This window comes from Rattus norvegicus, chromosome 11, assembly GCF_021556685.1.
Source record: "Rattus norvegicus strain SHRSP/BbbUtx chromosome 11, alternate assembly SHRSP_T2T, whole genome shotgun sequence".
NCBI classification, from domain to species: domain Eukaryota; kingdom Metazoa; phylum Chordata; class Mammalia; order Rodentia; family Muridae; genus Rattus; species Rattus norvegicus.
The window spans coordinates 46,867,775-46,887,059 of NC_141544.1; the positions used below are offsets into that span (position 1 = coordinate 46,867,775).

The following is a 19,285-nucleotide window of genomic DNA, read 5'->3' on the forward strand; positions in this document are numbered from 1 at the left end:
CCCCAAAGTGCATGCCCCCAGGTCTCCCTGGAGATGTCCATGCTTGCTAGGGCAAGGTCTGGAAACACCTAGAATCCAGTTTCATCCGGGGTTCAGCTGCGCTGTCAGGCTCCTCATCCTCGAATGTGCTCTTTGTGAAACAAACACAAACTCTCTGGGGAGAGTCTCCTGCCACACTGGAAATACCAGAGAGGCAGCTGCCTTCCGAGGGAGCTTCCCCTCCCCTTTCTTTTCCTTTGGCCACTTTAGCTTTGGGTAGAGACTGAAATAAGAATTATAATGATACACGTTTATGGATTTTAAGTAATTAATCCCTCAGAGTCCTCTTCTGGGTGAAAAGCTTGCTACCCACCTCATACATCAGGCAAGCAGGACGCCATATGGCTGGGCTTGGCTGGGTGGTCGCTGGTGTCAGTAGTAGAGTGGAGACTGCGGCTTCAACAGTCTTTGGCTTCTTGGCCCTTGTCCAGATCGCTGGCCCATGCAGCCCCTAGAAAGGTGATACGAGAGAAACTGAAATGGACCAGACCGTAGACTCCAAGCAACAGTTAGGAGGACAGGGCTTGTGGCCCCAACCTGGGTCTGCTTCTCTTTGATGGTGAGGCTTGGAGGGGACAGAAGCCATTTTACCTAGAGTTCACCCACCACCCAGTGCCAGCTGCTGCATTTGGTGAAGGAACTCTCTGTGGGAGAAAACTCAAAGTAGCCAAGGCCTTGGGATTCAACATGGAGGGCATACTTGCTGAAACACCCACCAAAGGTCCCTGGGGCACTAGTTACAGGCTGGGGTACGGACATGGCTTTCTTGGAAACACTGGGCCCCAACCTGCTTAACGTTATTCTTTTTCCTAGTTTATTTATGAGAGGTTTGTAGAAATGTATATTTTAGCTTTTATGATGCTCTATGTTTCATCTCCCTTGGGGATCGTGTTGCCAGACCAGCCCTTGGACTAATCTGAAGAGCAAGGTGTGATATGTATACAGTTGATGAGTCAGGCTGGCTCTTTAGGAATCGTTCACACCCTGTCCTAAGCAAGCCATCCTGATACACCCATGCAAACAGACAGACAGACTCAGCTCATGTACTTCAGACTCTCCCATTCCCACCTCTGGCTCCCTCTTCCGGCCTCTCTGTGGCCATGGCTTCACTGGCTTCCTCGTAGGTTCTGGAAGAGAGCACTTTCTAGAGACTCACATAGAGTCTGCATCACCTGGGCGGCTCACGAAGCCCTTAAACGGGAGATAACCGGGGTTTCGAGTGATTCTTATATGTTTACTGTAGGATTTTTCCTGGATAAATTAGACTGGGGTAATGGGATGAGAGAAGAGAGACCAAGCTTGTGTCGAGGTAGGGACGACGGTAGAGACACAGGGAGACACTTGGGTGGGGACACCAAGGCTTGGTAAAGGGGTCCAGGTCGGACCCCCGACAAGAATTGTTTGTAGTTTTGCTTTTGTATGAGAGCAGGCACGGCCAGGGCACTCCCTCAAAGGGCGATGATGCATAGTTCTGTTCGAAAGACCTACATTAGCCGCCTCGCTGAGGCTCCACTGAGTCCATACTAAACGTTCACGTATCTCAATCCTCATTGCCTTGTGTTACTGTCCAGCTTACAGATGTGGGTGCCCCGGTCCTCCATTCAGTTCTAGATTGCGAGGTAGTCCAGAACATAATTTCCACAGGCACTGTTAATTAGAATGATTGATTTAAAAACTCCCCTGTGTAGGCCATAGCGATGCAAACTAATTTTAGCTTCTTTTCCGTATCTCGCTCTCCTCTCGCTCTGCCTGTTTCCTCTCATCTGGGAGCGTCCTCCCTGATGTGGTGCGCATCTGGAACCCATGTGTTCCTTTCCTTTGCTCTCACATGTGGTGATTCTTTTTATTACTGCCGGAAGCTGGGTAGATTCAGAAGTAGGAGCCACACCCAGACCTGAGATGACCGTCCTCAGTGTTATCAGCAGGATGGAAAGGCAACATCTGCATGGGAAGAGATCGCCCTCGAAGCTCAAAATCGATGGTGTGTTTGGGCTGGTAGCCTCACACTGAAGTAATTTCCCCCAACCGATAGGTCTACGACAGGCTCGGCTGTAATCTACTTGACATCTACTTGCCCTAGTTCGACTGCTCAGAGACACCTGGCGAGGATTATGAAGAGTGTGCCTGGCATGTGGCTGAGTCCCAACTCAACAGTCGGCGAACACCATTAGTAACCGTTGAAACGGTTCTCCGGGAAGTGCTGGCTGTTAATGACCCTGCCCAGATGCTCCTGTGGAGAGGTAATGTGCGGCTTCCCAAGCAGCCGACTGCTGGGCTGAAGGCTCGCTCAGGATGGAAAGGTTGAGCCCTGCCAGACCCAGGACCACTGGGGAGGAAGTGTTTTTGCTTGGTAAAGAGTTGACTTGTGCCTCTGCTGAAACACAGTGATGGAGAAATAGCTGAGGACGTCCAGGCCCTTCAGCTGGCCATAAGCAGGGCTCCAACAGAGGCAGTCAGAGGCAAAGAGACAGCTTTCTGTGGTCAGGGAGAGGCAATCATTTCTTCTGTGATTTCTAGGTGATTTTCACTGTGTAAGACATCGTTGCCCGAGGGACAGAAAGATGGCTATGTCCTCCATAACTAGAAGAGCCATAGTTAAAGCACGTGACAATGGGATGTACACCTGATGGGATAGAACTCAGCCCTTGAGATCAGTGAGGGAAACGGCCTGCGCTGTGGAGAATGCTTGCTGCTCTTACAGAAGACCCAGGCTCAGTCCCCAGCACCCTTGCCGGGAGCTCGCAACCTCCTGTAACTCGAGCTTGGGGGACATGATGTTCTCCCTGGCCTCTGGGGGGGGCACCGGCACATATGACATCACACATGCAGACACCCCCCAACCCTGTAAATAAAAAACAAATAAAAATAAAAAATAAATGTTTAAAATGAATGAAATACAGAGGCCTGGAGATGGCTTTGCAGTTAAGAGCACTGGATGTTCCTCCAGAGGACCCAGGCTCAACTCTCAGCAACCACATGGCAGCTCACAGATGTTCACGGCTCCAGTTCCAGGGGATCCAACACACTCTTCTGCCCTCTGTGGCACCAGGCACACAGGTGTATATACACAGGCAAAATACCCATACGCATAAAATAAAATCCAATTTAAAAATAAATACAAGGAAGTAGATTAGTATGTGCTAAAGTTATGTTGGAGAAGGCAAGTAACAGGACAAGATACCATGTGTGTAAAAATTAAAACACATTAAAGGACATATATGTGTATGACCACACGTGTCTATGCAAATTCATGAGGGGCAGATCCAGAAATTGTCCTGGGAAGGGACCTGAGTCATTCTCCTCCCAATGGAAAGACAATTTTCCTCCTCCCTGTGAGAATACAGTCTAGTCACCCTCCTTCCAATGACACCCTCTTTTCTTTTCAAGATTTATTAATTTTATGTATATGAATACACTGCAGCTGTCTTCATGTACACCAGAAGAGGGCATCAGGTCTCACTACAGATGGTTGTGAGTCACCATGTGGTTGCTGGGATTTGAACTCAGGACCTCTGGAAGAGCAGTCGGTGCTCTTCACCACTGAGCCATCTCTCCAGCCTAATCCTCTTTCTTATGAGAAGACAGTTACTCTTGTTCCTACGCTGAGGACCTCCATCTTCCTTTCTAGGTACAGGAGGCATAGCCACTCTCCTGGGGAGCAACGAGACATTAGCTGCCCCTTGGATCTCCAGTGAGCTGGAGGTTTGGTTAACACTGAGCAGAGCCATAGCCTCTCATAGCTGCAGGTTTTGAGTGCAGTTCCAGGCTAATCTATGAGGCTCTGTCCCTACTGGAGTTCCCAGAATCCACCCGGAGCCATGATGGCTTCCACTGTTTTTCTTTTGAGAAGCCAGGGTCTTACCGTGTAGTTCTGGCTTTGAACTCACAGAACTCCACCTGCCTCTGCCTCTGTAGTGCTGGGATTCAAGGCCCCGGGCCAGCACATTAAACCCTGGCCACCAAGTGCCTTTAAATGTGAGAGAAACCCAGCAGACCACAAACACCTATGGATGAAGAACAATTGGACTAAGATGGCTCCTACCACTATATTGGATTTGGGAACTTGGAGGGAGGACAGAGAGATGATGTCTTGTTGGAGTTGCTTGTGTGTGAAAGAGATGGGGGTGGAAAGAGAGGGTGGAGAGGGAGAGAAGGGGAAAGCAATGTGGAGTTGGAGAGCAGGCAGAAAGTAGGGTGGAGTGGGTGGAGAAAGAGAAGAGGTTGGGAGGATGGCTCCTTGGGTGACACTATCCTGTCCTATCGAGAGGAAGGCTGTTTTCCCACCACTGTCACACTGACTTCCAGTCCCTGTCACACTGACTTCTAGTCCCTGTCACACTGACTTCTAGTCCCTGTCATACTGACTTCCCACTCCTGTCACATTGACTTCCTACCCCTGTCACACTGACTTCCCACTCCTGTCACACTGACTTCCAGTCCCTGTCACACTGACTTCTAGTCCCTGTCACACTGACTTCCTACCCCTGTCACACTGACTTCCCACTCCTGTCACATTGACTTCCTACCCCTGTCACACTGACTTCCCACTCCTGTCACACTGACTTCCAGTCCCTGTCACACTGACTTCCCACTCCTGTCACACTGACTTCTAGTCCCTGTCACACTGACTTCCAGTCCCTGTCACACTGACTTCCAGTCCCTGTCACACTGACTTCCCACTCCTGTCACATTGACTTCCTACCCCTGTCACACTGACTTCCCACTCCTGTCACACTGACTTCCAGTCCCTGTCACACTGACTTCCCACTCCTGTCACACTGACTTCTAGCCCTGTCACACTGACTTCCCACTCCTGTCACACTGACTTCCCACTCCTGTCACACTGACTTCCAGTCCCTGTCACACTGACTTCCCACTCCTGTCACACTGACTTCTAGTCCCTGTCACACTGACTTCCAGTCCCTGTCACACTGACTTCCCACTCCTGCCACACTGACTTCCAGTCCCTGTCACACTGACTTCCCACTCCTGTCACACTGACTTCCTGCCCCTGTCACACTGACTTCCAGTCCCTGTCACACTGACTTCCTGCCCCTGTCACACTGACTTCTAGTCCCTGTCACACTGACTTCTAGTCCCTGTCACACTGACTTCCTGCCCCTGTCACACTGACTTCCTGCCTCTGACACACTGACTTCTCACCACTGTCACACTGACTTCCCACCACTGTCACAGTGACTTCCTGCCCCTGTCACACTGACTTCCCATCACTGTCACACTGACTTCCCATCACTGTCACACTGACTTCCTGCCCCTGTCACACTGACTTCCTGCCTGTCACAGTGACTTCCCACCTCTGTCATAGTGACTTCCTGTCCCTGTCACACTGACTTCCCATCACTGTCACACTGACTTCCTGCCTCTGTCACACTGACTTCCTGCTTCTTCACACTGACTTCCTGCCCCTGTCACACTGACTTCCCGCCTCTGTCACACTGACTTCCTGCCCCTGTCACACTGACTTCCCACTCCTGTCACACTGACTTCCCACTCCTGTCACACTGACTTCCTGCCCCTGTCACACTGACTTCCCACTCCTGTCACACTGACTTCCTGCCCCTGTCACACTGACTTCCTGCCTCTGTCACACTGACTTCCTGCCTCTGTCACACTGACTTCCTGCCTCTGTCACACTGACTTCCCGCTTCTGTCCTCCCCCTTGCTCTTCCTTCCTTTTGAAATCCATCACCTTGTTTACTTCTCAGAACGGAGTCAAGGGAGGCACTGCTCCAATGCCAACTTTGTCAGGTAACAGACACCAGGCTGTGTTACAGACTGGGATCTCAGAACTCTAAAGCAATTAACATGCTCTGAACGTACTTCAGGGGCCTGGAGTACCTCGACTTCATACCCTGCATGAAGGCCGTCATCAAAAACATACACAATAAATCCCGGCAAATGACGTGGGCAGGATGTGAGGGAACTAGAACTCCTTGACGCCGCTGGTAGGAAAGTCAAATGGAACCATCGTTGTGGGGAATAAGGCAGAGATCCCTTGGAAAACAAAACAAAACAAACAACAAAAACAAAACACACCCTTCCCCCATGCACAGGACTGCCCCCAGATCCAGGAGTTGACTCCCAGATGAGATCTAAAACTAGAGCTCAGGTTTGCACACCAGTGCACACAGAGATATTCAAAATAGTCAGGAGGAGGGACAGCTTAGACACCTATCAATGAATAAACAACGGGATCTTATTCAACCTAAAAAAAATATACCACAACACCACCACAGAGGGATGACAGTGATGGCTAATCTTGGTTGTCAGCTTGGTACACCTGGGGAAGGGAAACCTCAGCTGAAGACTCACGCTCATCAGATTGGCCTATGGACAGGTCTATAGGGCATTTCTTGATTGCTGCTGTAGAAGCAGAAGGGCTCTGTCCACTGTGGGCGGTGTCATCCCTAAGCAGATGGGTTTGGGCTATTTAAGAAGGGAAGCTGAGAAAGCAGGGGCAGAGGGAGGGAGCACACCAGTGAGCAGTGCTCTTCTGCTTCATCCCCAGCTTCTAGGGTCTTCCCCTGACTTCTCTCGATGGTGGACTGTGACCTGTATGACAAAGAAACCCTTTCCTCCTCCCACAAGTAGCTTTTAAGAGTGTTTGATCACAGCAACGGTAAAGCCAACCAGGACAAGGACATTGTTACGTGGAACAAGCGAGACTTCTACTCGGCCACCTATCTGAGGTGTCTAGAACATAAACTCACAGATACTGGAAATGGTTCAGCAAATGTCCCAACTGTTATGTACAATTCATACACGCCAATAAGAATAAATGTCCAAATTTCCCAAGCACAGCTATTGCGTGCCTTTAATCCCAGCACTTGGGAGGCTGAGGCAGGAAGGCCTCACAACCTAGGGCTTTAACTCCTGCTTGGTATGATAAAATTTTGACAGGGTATAATGGTAATTGTTGCATGACAACATAGATGTGTATTTAATGACATTGTATTATACACTTTAAATGAGTATACCACATACAAGCCAGAAGAGGGCACCAGATTCCCCAGAACTGCGGGTGGTGAGTCAGCCATGGGCATGCTGGGAGCTGAACTCTGGTCCTCTGCACGAGCAGCATCTGAACCTTCGCTCTAGTCATATTCTGTTAGCTTGTTTTATGTTTGTTTGTTTTCAAAGAGGAAATCACTCTCAGTAGCCCAGGCTGGCCACAAACTCATAGCAATTCTCCTGCCTCAGCTGGAATCCAGTACTGGAATTACAAGCCTGAACTACCACACTCAGCGTCTTGTTTTGTTTCCCTTTGTAGCTCCGGCTGTCCTGGAACTCACTCTGTGGATCAGGCTGGCCTTGATCTTAGAGATCTGCCTGTTTCTGCTGGTGCTGGGATTAGAGGCTACCTGGCCACACTCAGCCTCTCAACTGTTAACACTGTGTGAGACTCGGCTCCCATCCTACTCCCGATTCTTGCCCAGAGAGCCCTCAAACCCCTTCCAGCCTTTTTGCAAGCAAGTTTCCATTTAGTGGCAAACACACCCATGATCAGGAAGCATGTGTGTAGTGCATTGATCTTTTAAAGGTTCAAACTCACTTTTATCCATTCATATAAAATCCTTCGAGCAGAGCTTTGGCATGCCAGGAGAGCCAGCTGTGTGGAAACAGCTCGTGACATGTCAAATCACCGTTTTATACGGTAAATGTTCCTTACTGAAACTTTCGGTGGCTCATGTCTGACTTTCATATTTGTGGACAGGAACATAAACTACTACTAGATATTGACTGTGGTCCCGCTTCAGTACAGAAGCCTCTCTCTCCTCCCATGTCAAACATCTGGATCCTTTTAACCAAAGAGCACCTTGTCTGGTTATCTGGAACTTTCCCTTGGCTTCACATTCATCCAAATACACAAATATTGTAAATTTGAACTTGTAAAACAAAACGTTGCCAATAAAATGCTACATCTGTTGCAAGTGTTAGAATCCCTACCAGATTTGAGCTTCAGAAAGTTTCTACTGGTCAAACAAGCATTTGAAAAGGCACCGTGTGTGTTTAATTCCTGTTTGACTCAGTTCAGCAAAGACTTGAATTCATTTGCTGTCTTTTTAGATGGACACACATTGGAGTGTGTCAGGGTTGGGGCAGAGGGGAGTTCATTTAGATCAACCATGCTCTAAGAATGGCTTTTAAGGGTTTCTTCGGGTTGTTGTTTTGGTTTTCTTTGTTTTTGTTTTGTTTTGTTTTGAGACGAGGTCTCATTATTTAGTGCAGGCTGACCTAGAACTTACGATCCTATCTCAACCTTCTGGGTGCTGGGATTACAGACATGCAATACCATGCATGGAAGTTTTTATTTTTCTAACGTGTATTAGTTATACATAATAATGGGTTCATGGCAATTTTTTTTGTGCTTTTGTATACGTATCATTTTGATCATTTGATCATTCCCCCCATAGCCCTCTCTTGTCCCCCACCCAATGCAGCTGATCCTGTTCTCTCCCCAACCTTCCCCCTTCTGCTTTTGTGTCTTTTTCTGTATGTCTGTGACCCGACAAATTTAATTAGGGTTGCTTACTTGACATGAATGAAGGGTTATTTACAGGAGCGTGGACACCGCTGAGGAAGGTGGCTCCCTTTCCCCCAAGCAATGATAAACTGCCACTGACCCCCAAGGGAAGGGTTGAGGGTTCTTCTCTCCTTAAGTCAATCTCAGCTGCTGAAAGACCAAAGTGAAATGGCTGAGGTGACAACACCCCATGGCACTGCACCCTTCCTCCAGATCGTACTGTCTTCCCACCTTCTTTTCTGTGATATTCCTTGAGCCTAGGGTGTGAGATACAAACGTCCCAGACAGGACTGAACAGTGAACACTCACTCCTAGCTCTTGCAGAGTGTCTGCCGTAACCACGCCCACCCACTGCCGAGTCTCTGAAACACAGAACGCAGAAGGCAGTTTGGCAGGCACACGTCCATCTAACAAAACACAGTAGCTTCCCCACTAGGGCCTATGCCCTCCTCAGACAAGGGCTTTTTTTTACCAGGTTTACAGGACAAAGTGCCCAGGTCTCCAATGGAACTCAAATCTAATCAGAAAGCCGTTGGTTATGCACACCCACAACAGTCACACTACTGTCACTCCAGTGAGCGCATCTTGCTGACAGGTGGGTAGTTCAGCACTCAGGGTCACAGCTGTTAGCAATGTCTCTTTCCCTAGCAGCCTAAACAGTGCTTCCTGGCTCTCTGAGAACCACTTAGCACAGAGGAAGCTAGTTTTTACACGTGAAAAGGAGAGGAAGGCCCCAGAGAGATGTGACAGTAATCTTGATTTTGAACTGGATGGGATTGAAGAACACTGTTGTGTATAGTCCAGAGAATGACCTAAATTGTACATTTTTGGTTTCTGATAAACCAGTTAATTAATCATGTAGCATCAAGCAGAAGTAAAACAAAATATCAAGAAGCAGATAGACAGCAAGGCTCATGGAGTCAGACACTCGGCATTTCCAGCAGGAGCTACTGGAAAACACAAAAGAAAAGGAGGTAAAATCGAGGCAGCTAAACCAGGCACCCTCAGATAGGGGAGCTGAGTCAGGGCTGGAGATGGCCCAGCTGGAGTTGCAGGGGGACGGTACTGTCTGTTCTCTCCACGGATGAGATTCTCTTTCCTACCACAGGCGTTTCGTGCCCTGGGATAACTGTTGGGATAGTTTACTGTCTGTTCTCAAAGATGCATTTCTCCTTTTCAGCAGAGTGAACAAAGATTTACTACTGAAAAGTGAGAAAAGACCCAATAGTTTTTCATTTCTTTGCTTGTTTCTGGTTTCGTTTTAGTTTTTATGGGACAGGTTCCCTCTACCCAGCCGTGGCTGTCCTATATAGATCAGATTGTCCTTGATGCCATAGAAATCCACCTACCTTTGCCTCTGAGTGCTGGGATTGAAAGGGTGGGTGAGCCATCATGCCAGTTTGTGAGCTGTGCAGACAGCTCAGTGACAGTGGCTTCTGGGAAATCCAGACTTTCTCCAAAAAGCTGTCACTTCAGAAAGGAAGATATATATATCTCAAAGACTGTAAAATTTGGCCATGGCCACAAACATTTCTAAGATTTGGAGGCTGCTTGGAAGAGATCAACTTTGTTTCGTAAACCAGTGGGCCATTCCCCATGGTGGTCAGGAGGTTTCTTGGGAGGGGACTTGAGCGGGGGAGTGGGGATTTGATAAAGGATGTCCCCTTTCTGGGTTCATGTACGCAGAAGAGTTAAGTAGCCCACCAAATATGCAGCAGGTCAACCATACGTACACCGTCCTGTAACTGGAGCCACGAAGACTTCAGCTGGGCATTCCCACGGCAGAAACAGACTTTTTTTCACTACATTCCAAGAAAATCATGAAATACAGTTCTATAGACAGATTGGAATTTTTTCCCAAGGAAATGATATTCCACACATCAGAGGTACATCTGTGTGGGCAGATGTCTCTGGAGCCATGGAGAGAGGCCCAAGCTGGTGGACCACCATGTGGGTGGGGATCCAGGAAGGGGCTCTTACCCAGTTCCTAGTTCTCTGACTGAAGGGGGTAACATCCAAGGAAAATGGCAGCCTTGTGGTTTCCTACCCAGAATTCATGGGAGAGAGTATTTGATAGGATGCTCTCAGGGTTTAGATGCTTTTAGACTTGCTCTTAGCCAAAAGGCTGAGGTAGGATGGCTTTAGCAGTGTCATATAACCTGAACAACCCCTGTGGAGCTATCTTAAGTACTTGAGTTATGCCTCAATATATTCATTCATTCATTCACCCTTTTTGTTGTTACTTTTGGGTGTTTTTGAAGACAGGATATAACACGGCTGATTTTGAACTTGCTTTATAGCTTATGCTGGCCTTGAACTCCTGACCTCTTACTGCTGAGTCCCAAGTGCGGGGTTTATAGGCACGTGCCACCACATACCTGGTTTTATGTTACATGGCCTTAAACCCAGAGCGTCTTGCATGCTAAGCAAGAACTCTATCCACCGAACCATGCCCCTTCCCAAAGTTTGAACATTAAGGCCTGAATCCCCACACAAATCTCTTTGGACTTCTCATTGCAGACGGAACCAGTTTCCAAGCTGGGATAACAACAGGTTCCTTGGCACCACTGTTGTGATAAAAATCTCTTTCTCTACGTCCAATATTATCAGGGCAGTTACTCCCCATGTACAAGTCGTAGGCTGGCCTCTCCTTGGGCTTCCATTCTACTTCTTGTAAGAATACACGTTTACACTGGCAGACTTGCTTTCTGAACAAGTGTGGACCACAGGCTGGAAAGATGGTTAGCAGTCAGGATCACTTGCTGCTCGTCCAGAGACCTGAGTTAAGTTCCTAGCACCGTGTGCGGCCTCACAAATGTCAGTAACTCCAGTTCCAAGGAATCTGACACACTTTTCTGACCTTCTCGGGTACCAGACACGCACACGGTGCACATGTGTACATACAGGCAAAACATTCACAAGCACAGCATAAAATTTTTTAAAATTTAAACCAAATCTAACAGTCCAGATCAGAAGAAAGAGTAACTAGAGTGCAAATGATGTTTCTTGCCTTGGTATTTTTTTTCCATCTTCTCTATCCTTGGGGGACACTGAGCATGGACTGAGCCCCAGTACGGACTGAGGGGCTTACAGAAATATCAGTAAAGCCCGCGCAGTACCCGCACAGCCAAGGTCCGCGCTCCCATGCTCCCATCTCAGGACCCTGTGATATATGGCGCCTTCCAGAGAACAGGATGCAGATGCGCGGGGGAGAGTAACCGGAGAGCCGTGCGAGAAGATATGTCTGTCTGTCCCTGGAGTTCAGCACATAAATTAAAAACCACAAATTCAAATATGAAGGAAATATCGACATTTCTCTTTTTTTCCTTCCAACTTTGGCTTTTTCCCCACTCAAGGTTAAGTTTGAGAGAAATGTAGTTTTTTCCCCCCACAAATGACTTTCTCTTGCTCCATCTCTGTCACCTACCTCCGGTGCCTAGCTATCAGCTTGTCAGCACTCTTGTCTTATGGAGGAAGTCAGTGAGAGGCCTTGTCTCCAACACCCTGGCACTGGACAGCCTAAGTTGATGTCCACTGTGGTCACCGGCTTGTCTTGGAGTAGAGGGACTTGGTGAGGGAAAGAGCTACCACATAGAGATGCACAGGGGACAGCAGAGGCTAAAACCGGGCAGCCAGGCACTCTGCATTAACAGTATTTCCTTCCCACTTCTCTGTCCTGCATCACTAGACATCCCGATGTCTCTGCTCCTGACTCTCAGCTCCAGGGAGCAAGGAAAGGGGCCAGACTGCACCTGGAAACCCCAAAGGCTTCGAGCTACAGACCTGACACTGTCTTGTGTAGTTTCCTCTGGCTTTGTCCACAGCAAGTGGACAGCTTCAAATAATACATTGTTCTAGCACATCTGTTCTAGGTTTTATAAGACACTGATTTTTTTTCTTCTAGAAACTTCCATATGAGCACAGAAAAAAATGAATGTATGCATGTATGTGTATGTATGTGTGTGTTTATGTGTGTGTTTATGTGTGTGTGTGTGTGTGTGTGTGTGTGTGTGTGAGAGAGAGAGAGAGAGAGAGAGAGAGAACATGTAAGAGAGAGAGAGAGTGGTTGGGGATTTAGCTCAGTGGTAGAGCGCTTGCCTAGCAAGCACAAGGCCCTGGGTTCGGTCCCCAGCTCTGAAAAAAAAAAAAGAAAATAGAGGAGGAGGAGGAGGAGGAGGAGGAAGAAGAGGAGAGAGAGAGAGAGAGAGAGAGAGAGAGAGAGAGAGAGAGAGAGAGAGAGAGAGATTCTTGAGGTACATTATTTTGGTGAGGGGCTGGAGAGATGGTTCAGCAGTCAAGAGCACTGGCTGCTCTTCCAGAGGTCCTGAGTTGTAGTCTCAGCACCCACATGGCAGCTCACAAAGTCTATAACTCCAGGCTCAGGAGATCTGATGACTCCAGACCCTGTGTGTGCCCACTGTGCCCAGCGTGCACATGGTGCACAGACACACCTGCAGGCAGAACACCCATACAAACAATGATAAATACATGAAAAATTTAAAATAGTTTACAGTTTTTGTTTTGAGCTCACTCAGGCCTTTGTAAACGGGCTGAATTTAAGTACAAAGTTAGACTAGCCACCACCCCAAATGACAAGTAGTGAGGACTCCCCTCTCTTGGCTGCTGCCCTAGCCCTAATGATTTGTGAGCCTGGTCTCAGGGCAGTGAAGAATTGAGACAACCTCCTTCTCTTCTGCCTCCTCCTGTCCCGAGAGCCACCTCCAGCCACTTCCACATGCAGTGCTGAGGTACAGGCCACCTCAACACCGAACAGAACTCAACTGCCTTTTACCAGTTACCAGCTCTTCAGCAGTACAAGGTGCTGGCTTTCAATTCTAGACTGCAAGAGGGAAGGAGAGAGTCGGTTTGGGTGTAAACAAGGCTCCTTTTTTCAAGCCAGCAGACAGGACATCATCTGCACAGAGTCCAGACATTAGGACAATGGATAAGGTGGCTGACACCTGATAGGCAGGGTCACATGCCCAGGACCTGTTGGACTTGCATCCATTAGGGCAAACGCTGGCATCAATTCTTGAACATGACATACAGCTGGGGTGGCAGGTACCAGAGAGGACAGGACATGGGATGGTATAGAGAGACTGCTAATGTCCTTTGCTGCACCCATGACTTATGGAGGGATGGCACTCATGGCCCAGGTGACTTGAGAGAACACCTTTCCTCGGGTAGCTGTGACCTGTGCCGTGGTCACAATGCATCCTCGAATGGAGTTCAACACCTGTTTCACTTTCAGCTTTTGGGTCACGCTGATTGCTTTTGACTTCTGGGGCCCAGAACCTTCTCTGCTGCTAGCTGTTCTGTGGAGCTTAGATCGCCCAGAGATGGGTGCTTTGTGAGATATGCCCATCAGTGACCTCCCAGAAAATATCCAGTCTGGGGCAGGAGAAGCAGAATTTCCTGGAGAAAATGAATAGCAAACCCTAAGCTGATTGCCTTGAGACACTGTGAGCAAGCTTCATTTCTGTGGCCGTGATGAAATACCCTGACGGAACATCTTAGGAGAGAAAGGGTTTATTCTGGCTTAGAAATCGAAGTTTCCATCTGTCATAGCAAGGTGGTGGGAAACTGACCCAGCCATTCACAACACATGCACAACTAAGAGCAGAGTGAAGCACACACACATGGGCCTTCCACTCCACAGCTCTCTCTCCACAGACCAGGTTGGTGCCTTCTTTCAAGATGGTCTTCACACATCAATTAGGGAAATCAAGACGTCCCTCCACAGGCATGCCCATCTGATGCAGATGACCCTTCGACAAGACTCCCTTCTCAGGCTGTAGACTGTGTCATAACAAAACCAGCCACCACACAGGCTCTTTACTATGGAGCCCAGGTAGACTTGGAACTTGCCATCCTCCTGTCTCACCTCCCCCAATGCTAGGACTACAGATGTTCTGCATCACACCCGGCATGGAGCTGAGTAGTGAAGGATGGGGAATGGGAGAGGGTCTCTAGGGAAACTGTTCAGAAAACACTGAGGAAATCTGATGGGGACAGAAGAGCTGGTGACAGGGTGGGCACAGGACTGGAATGGTGAGAGGAACCAGATGGGACTTTTTGGAAACTTGGCAGAGGCTTCAAATGGTGACTTCCAGAGATGGCAAACCACAGCCTGGGGAGGGCAGGGTATGCTACCACAGGTGGGGCACATGTGTGGGGTACATGTAGCAGATGCCCTCTGAGTGCAGAGAGAGACCACTAGTGTCTGTCTTCACCAGCCATACTGCCACCCTCCACACAGAAGGCCTGTCTTGGGTACAGTAGCAAGGAACTACTGGGAACTCCAACTTCTTTTGTCTGCTGTTGGATGACTGTGGTATTTTTTTATTTGTTGATGGCTTTTGAGATGGAGTTTCTTGTAACCCAGGCTTGCCTCGAGCATACCATATAGCTGAGGATGACCTTGAACACACTGGGATTACAGATATTACACTACACCCAGTGTACTAGATATAATTCAGGGCTCTGTGCATATTAAGTGAATGCTCTAGCAACTGAACTTCACCCCTGCCTGGGTTGTGGAATCTTTACAGCATGGTCTGCCCCAATACTGCGACACCGTGTTTTCTGTTGTGAGTCCCAGAAGCACAGCCCCTGGGCCACAGGGAAGCATCACCAGGGGAGAAAAAGGTTCATTTCCACCTATCCAACCCCTCCTTTCTGGCTGTTCCCATCTCAGAGCTGACCCTCACTCAGGTGCTGAGCCTTTGTGTTTTCTATTCCTGCTCAGAGTTGTTGGAATGACTCAAGAAGGATGTCACTGTAAGGATGACAAGAGAGATTTTCAACTCTGTTGGGTCTCTGGTCACTATTACAGCATAAAAATGCATAGCTGAGTCCTAGCAAGAATTTAATTATAAAGCAAGCATGGTCCTGATTTGGCCACTGTCCCTGACCTAGTGTTGGGGACTTCACACTACAGGTGAAGCAGAAGCTCAGAGAGGTGGGCTGATTGGATCAGTGCTGCTTGGTGAACAGAACTAGGCCAGAACCCAAGAGGTCCAGCAGGCCCAGAAGGCCCAGCTCTCAACCGTAAGTGTTCTCTCTGTATGCTCATGTGTGTGTGAGTGAGTGAGTGAGCATGTGTGTGTGTGTGTGTGTGTGTGTGTGTGTGTGTGTGTGTGTGTGCGCGTGCGCACATGCGTGTGTGTTCAAGTAGAGCCAGAGGTTGATATTAAGACATCCATTGACTGGCGGTTGCTGTAGTCATGAAGACTTCATTGTTCAAAGGTTACACTCATGTTAAGTTCTGATTGTTGCTCAGTGTTTAGCTGTCTATCTCTGCCCAGTCTGGAGCAGAATTAAGTGCATCTTAATGATGTTCAGAACTGACCTATGTAGAAGTTAGATGCATTTTAACCATTCAGCATCAAGATGTTCTTACCAAAGAGAAATAGAGCTGTCAAGAGCTAATGATGGCTCTTAGGGTGAAGAAATAGTTCAGTGGTTAAGAACACTGGCTGCTCAATCATGAGGATGAGAGTTCTAATCTCAGCACCCATGTTGGACACCTGTAACCCTAACTCCAAGCACTGTTAAGACTGTGGCACCTGCATACGCATGTGCATATATACACTCATACCTGCACATACATGTGTACATATGTACTCACACATATGCACACATGCACTCACCCCTGCACACACTCATACCTGCACACACATGTGCACATATGCAGTCATACCTGTATACACATGTGCACATATGCAGTCACACCTACACACACTCACACCTGTACACACATGTGCACCCATGCACTCACATCTGCACACACATTTACATATATGCACTTAGAAATGCTTGCACTCATATACAAAAAATTAGATTTCTTTTTTTTAAGAAAAAGAGAAATATGTTATATTTTTTAATAATTTTAGCTGGCAAATTAAAAGTATCCACTTGGAGCAAAAGCCAAACCCTTCATTGACATCTAGGAGAGTAACAAAGCATTAAATCACTACGACCTTTCGTCATAGCAACCAATTCACATCCCTCAAACACGCGTTCTCAGTTCCCACAGTTCTTCATAGCTGTTATTACTATTGTGTGACCTGTATGTGTTTGGACATGTTCATGCCTGCCAGAGGCCGGAGGGCGACGTCTTCAGTCAGTTTCCATCTCGGTTTTTGAGACAGGGTCTCGAAATATATCTGGACCTCATTCGTCGGGGGAGGGCTGTGAGCTCCAGGGACCCATCAGGCCCCCCACTCAGGGCTGGTATTATGAACGGGTGCTGTGCTGTAAAGCCTGGTGTTTACGTGGGTGCTGAGGACTGAACTCAGGTTCTCCTGTTTGTGCACCTCACTGGGTAAGTCATCTCCCCAGCTGAGCTCTCTCCCGTTTTTTATTTAATTCTTCACATAGCTCCTCCATCCAGGCAAAGCTAAGCCTAGAAAAGTCTGTGGACTTTATTAACCCACAAGACAAAGCCCAGCAAGGCTGTGTTTGTGGGTGGGGAGGGAGGGGCGAAAGGTTTGTGTCTACACTGAGGTAGAGAAAAATGAAACACGACGAGGCCCTTAGTTATTACTGCTTTTAGAAGTTTGCTCATTTAAATAAACTTTAAGCCCCACAAGGCAACTGCTAGCACTTGATACTCATGAAGTTGGCACAATCATACACAAGAAAAATTCCTCTCTGTTGTAATTAATCTTTTCTGCAGACTTTACCAAGCTAAGTGGCAGAGTCTAGCGCACCCCTGAAGCGGCAACTCTGAGGGCTGAGAAGAAATTGCATCCTCATGGACCTGCCACAGCTGTGAACATCAGGACCTCTGGAGTCTAGGGAAGCCATGGTCAAGACTCTGTCTGCTCAGAGGCCCCTAGGAGCACTGGTCTCCCCCAGAGTTTCAGTTACTCAATAGTAAGAGTCTATAACACTGTCGTTTTCAACTACAGGCCCCATGTCTACTCCAGTGCCCCAACAGGGCAAACCAGGGATCCGTGATAAATGATGACCCACAAGTGGTCCAACACTGCGGAGTTTGCCCGTCCTTCTTGGTTGTGATAATTTCCTACACACCAACCGTCCTGTCAGCACGTCAGATTTAAAATATTACACGTGGAACAATGAAAGACTGCCAGCATCTCACCACCATCTTTTGATTAATGAGCCATTCCTCAGAGATGGATGGGTTTGTTTGATTCCGTTACCTGGGATGACTGATAGCCGTTTTAAAAAACACTTAGCGGCAGCGCTGCCCTGCGTGAGATAATTTTCGTACGCCTTTTGCAGCCACAGCCAGAATAATTGGACTTTATTGCCTGCCTTCCATGCATGAACCCAAGTTCCCTGGAGAAGCCTAACAGCTTGAGACTCCGCTGCCTCAGTCTTTCCACACTGATCAGCTGCCGTGGTCACTGGAAAGATCCCACCAGATGGCCAGCCTGCCTTGTAGTGACATTTCCCGTTTCCCGTCCATTACTCACCAATGGAAAATAATGTGATGTGAACTCCCCATTTTGAATAATATGTGGTCATATCCTTGTGGTTCCTGTACTAAAGATATGAATTATCATGTAGCTATTTCTCAACTCTCTGGGGAGAAAACAGAAGAAACAGCAGGTCGCAGTGTTTGGCTGGAAGGGGGAATGGGTGCCAGCTAGTCAGGCATTCACCGCGGCATTTACGTTTAATTTCCTTCCTAATTCCTTTTTCTTTTCTTTTCCCTTGTTGCTTACTCTTCTGTTGCCCAGGGAAAGTACGTCTGATTGCTTAAGACATTTGAGCTCAGTTTTAGGAATCATTGTTCTTGGACACCCTGTTTACGATTGTGTCTCCTGGATGTTCCCTTTCCTAGTGTTCTGGTGCAGAAATGAGGTGGCGAACGTTGCTCCTGTTTAGTCATTAAAGGTCCGATTTGATCTTCCACATGGACTCAATTGTCCAGTTCTTTTAGAATTCTTTACTTATTAGTTTTAGATTTTTTAAAAAAAAATCTCTTCATGTGGGGATGCATGTGTGGGAGCCATGCCTGCAGAGACTAGAGGAGGCCGTCAGGGGCCCTGGAGCTGGAGTTACAGGCAGCTGTAAGCCTCCCAACTGGGAGGTAAATTCAGGTCCCTCGGCAAAGGCAGTGAGCAGTTTCAAGTGTTGCTCTGGATCTCCAGTCCCAAGAAGCTTTACTTTTAAAAGCAGTAGTTAATACCCATACGTGTTTGACCCTGTGTTTTTCTGGTTGCCTTTTGACTAGAGCCTTGGGGGTGACTAGTTTTTAATTATCTGATCTCTTTCTTTATTGTTAGAGACAAGTGACTAATTATTATTGTTGTTGTTGTTATTTACTATATTATTAAAGACACTTGAACCTGACATACGTTACCCTGTGCAGGCTGGTATGTAAGAGTAAGATGTCCACCATTGGTCATTGCTAGTGTGTGGGGCTGACACTATACCATCAGGTTCGGTATAGGGGAACTCGGAATCCAAGCTCGATCGCTTGACACTATTTGACCCTTCCCTCTGACCCCAAGCTGTTAACCTCTGTGACTGCAGAGCCAAGAGCCAGGAAACCCTTCCTTCTGGAAAGTCCCCCTCACTCCCATCATTCCTGTCTCAGACAAAAGGCAGCATGGCGGGTACAGGTCTCTGCTTATTCTGTTCTCACAGGAGGACAGAGCTAAGGAGCTGTTCATGTGTTCCCTTCCTCAGGCAGTCAGCCTAGGAATTAGGGTCTCTCTTGGG

General features: G+C 47.9%; 1 protein-coding gene across 1 annotated transcript in view; it reads right to left on the reverse strand.

The window, feature by feature from the left end:
* Cldn14 (claudin 14) overlaps positions 1 to 19,285 on the reverse strand; it is a 96,976-nt gene that overhangs the window by 33,608 nt on the left and 44,083 nt on the right. The window contains exon 2 of the mRNA XM_087576427.1: positions 353 to 490. The gene's annotated coding sequence lies outside the window, so the exon portion shown is untranslated. The remainder of the gene's footprint in view (positions 1 to 352; positions 491 to 19,285) is intronic.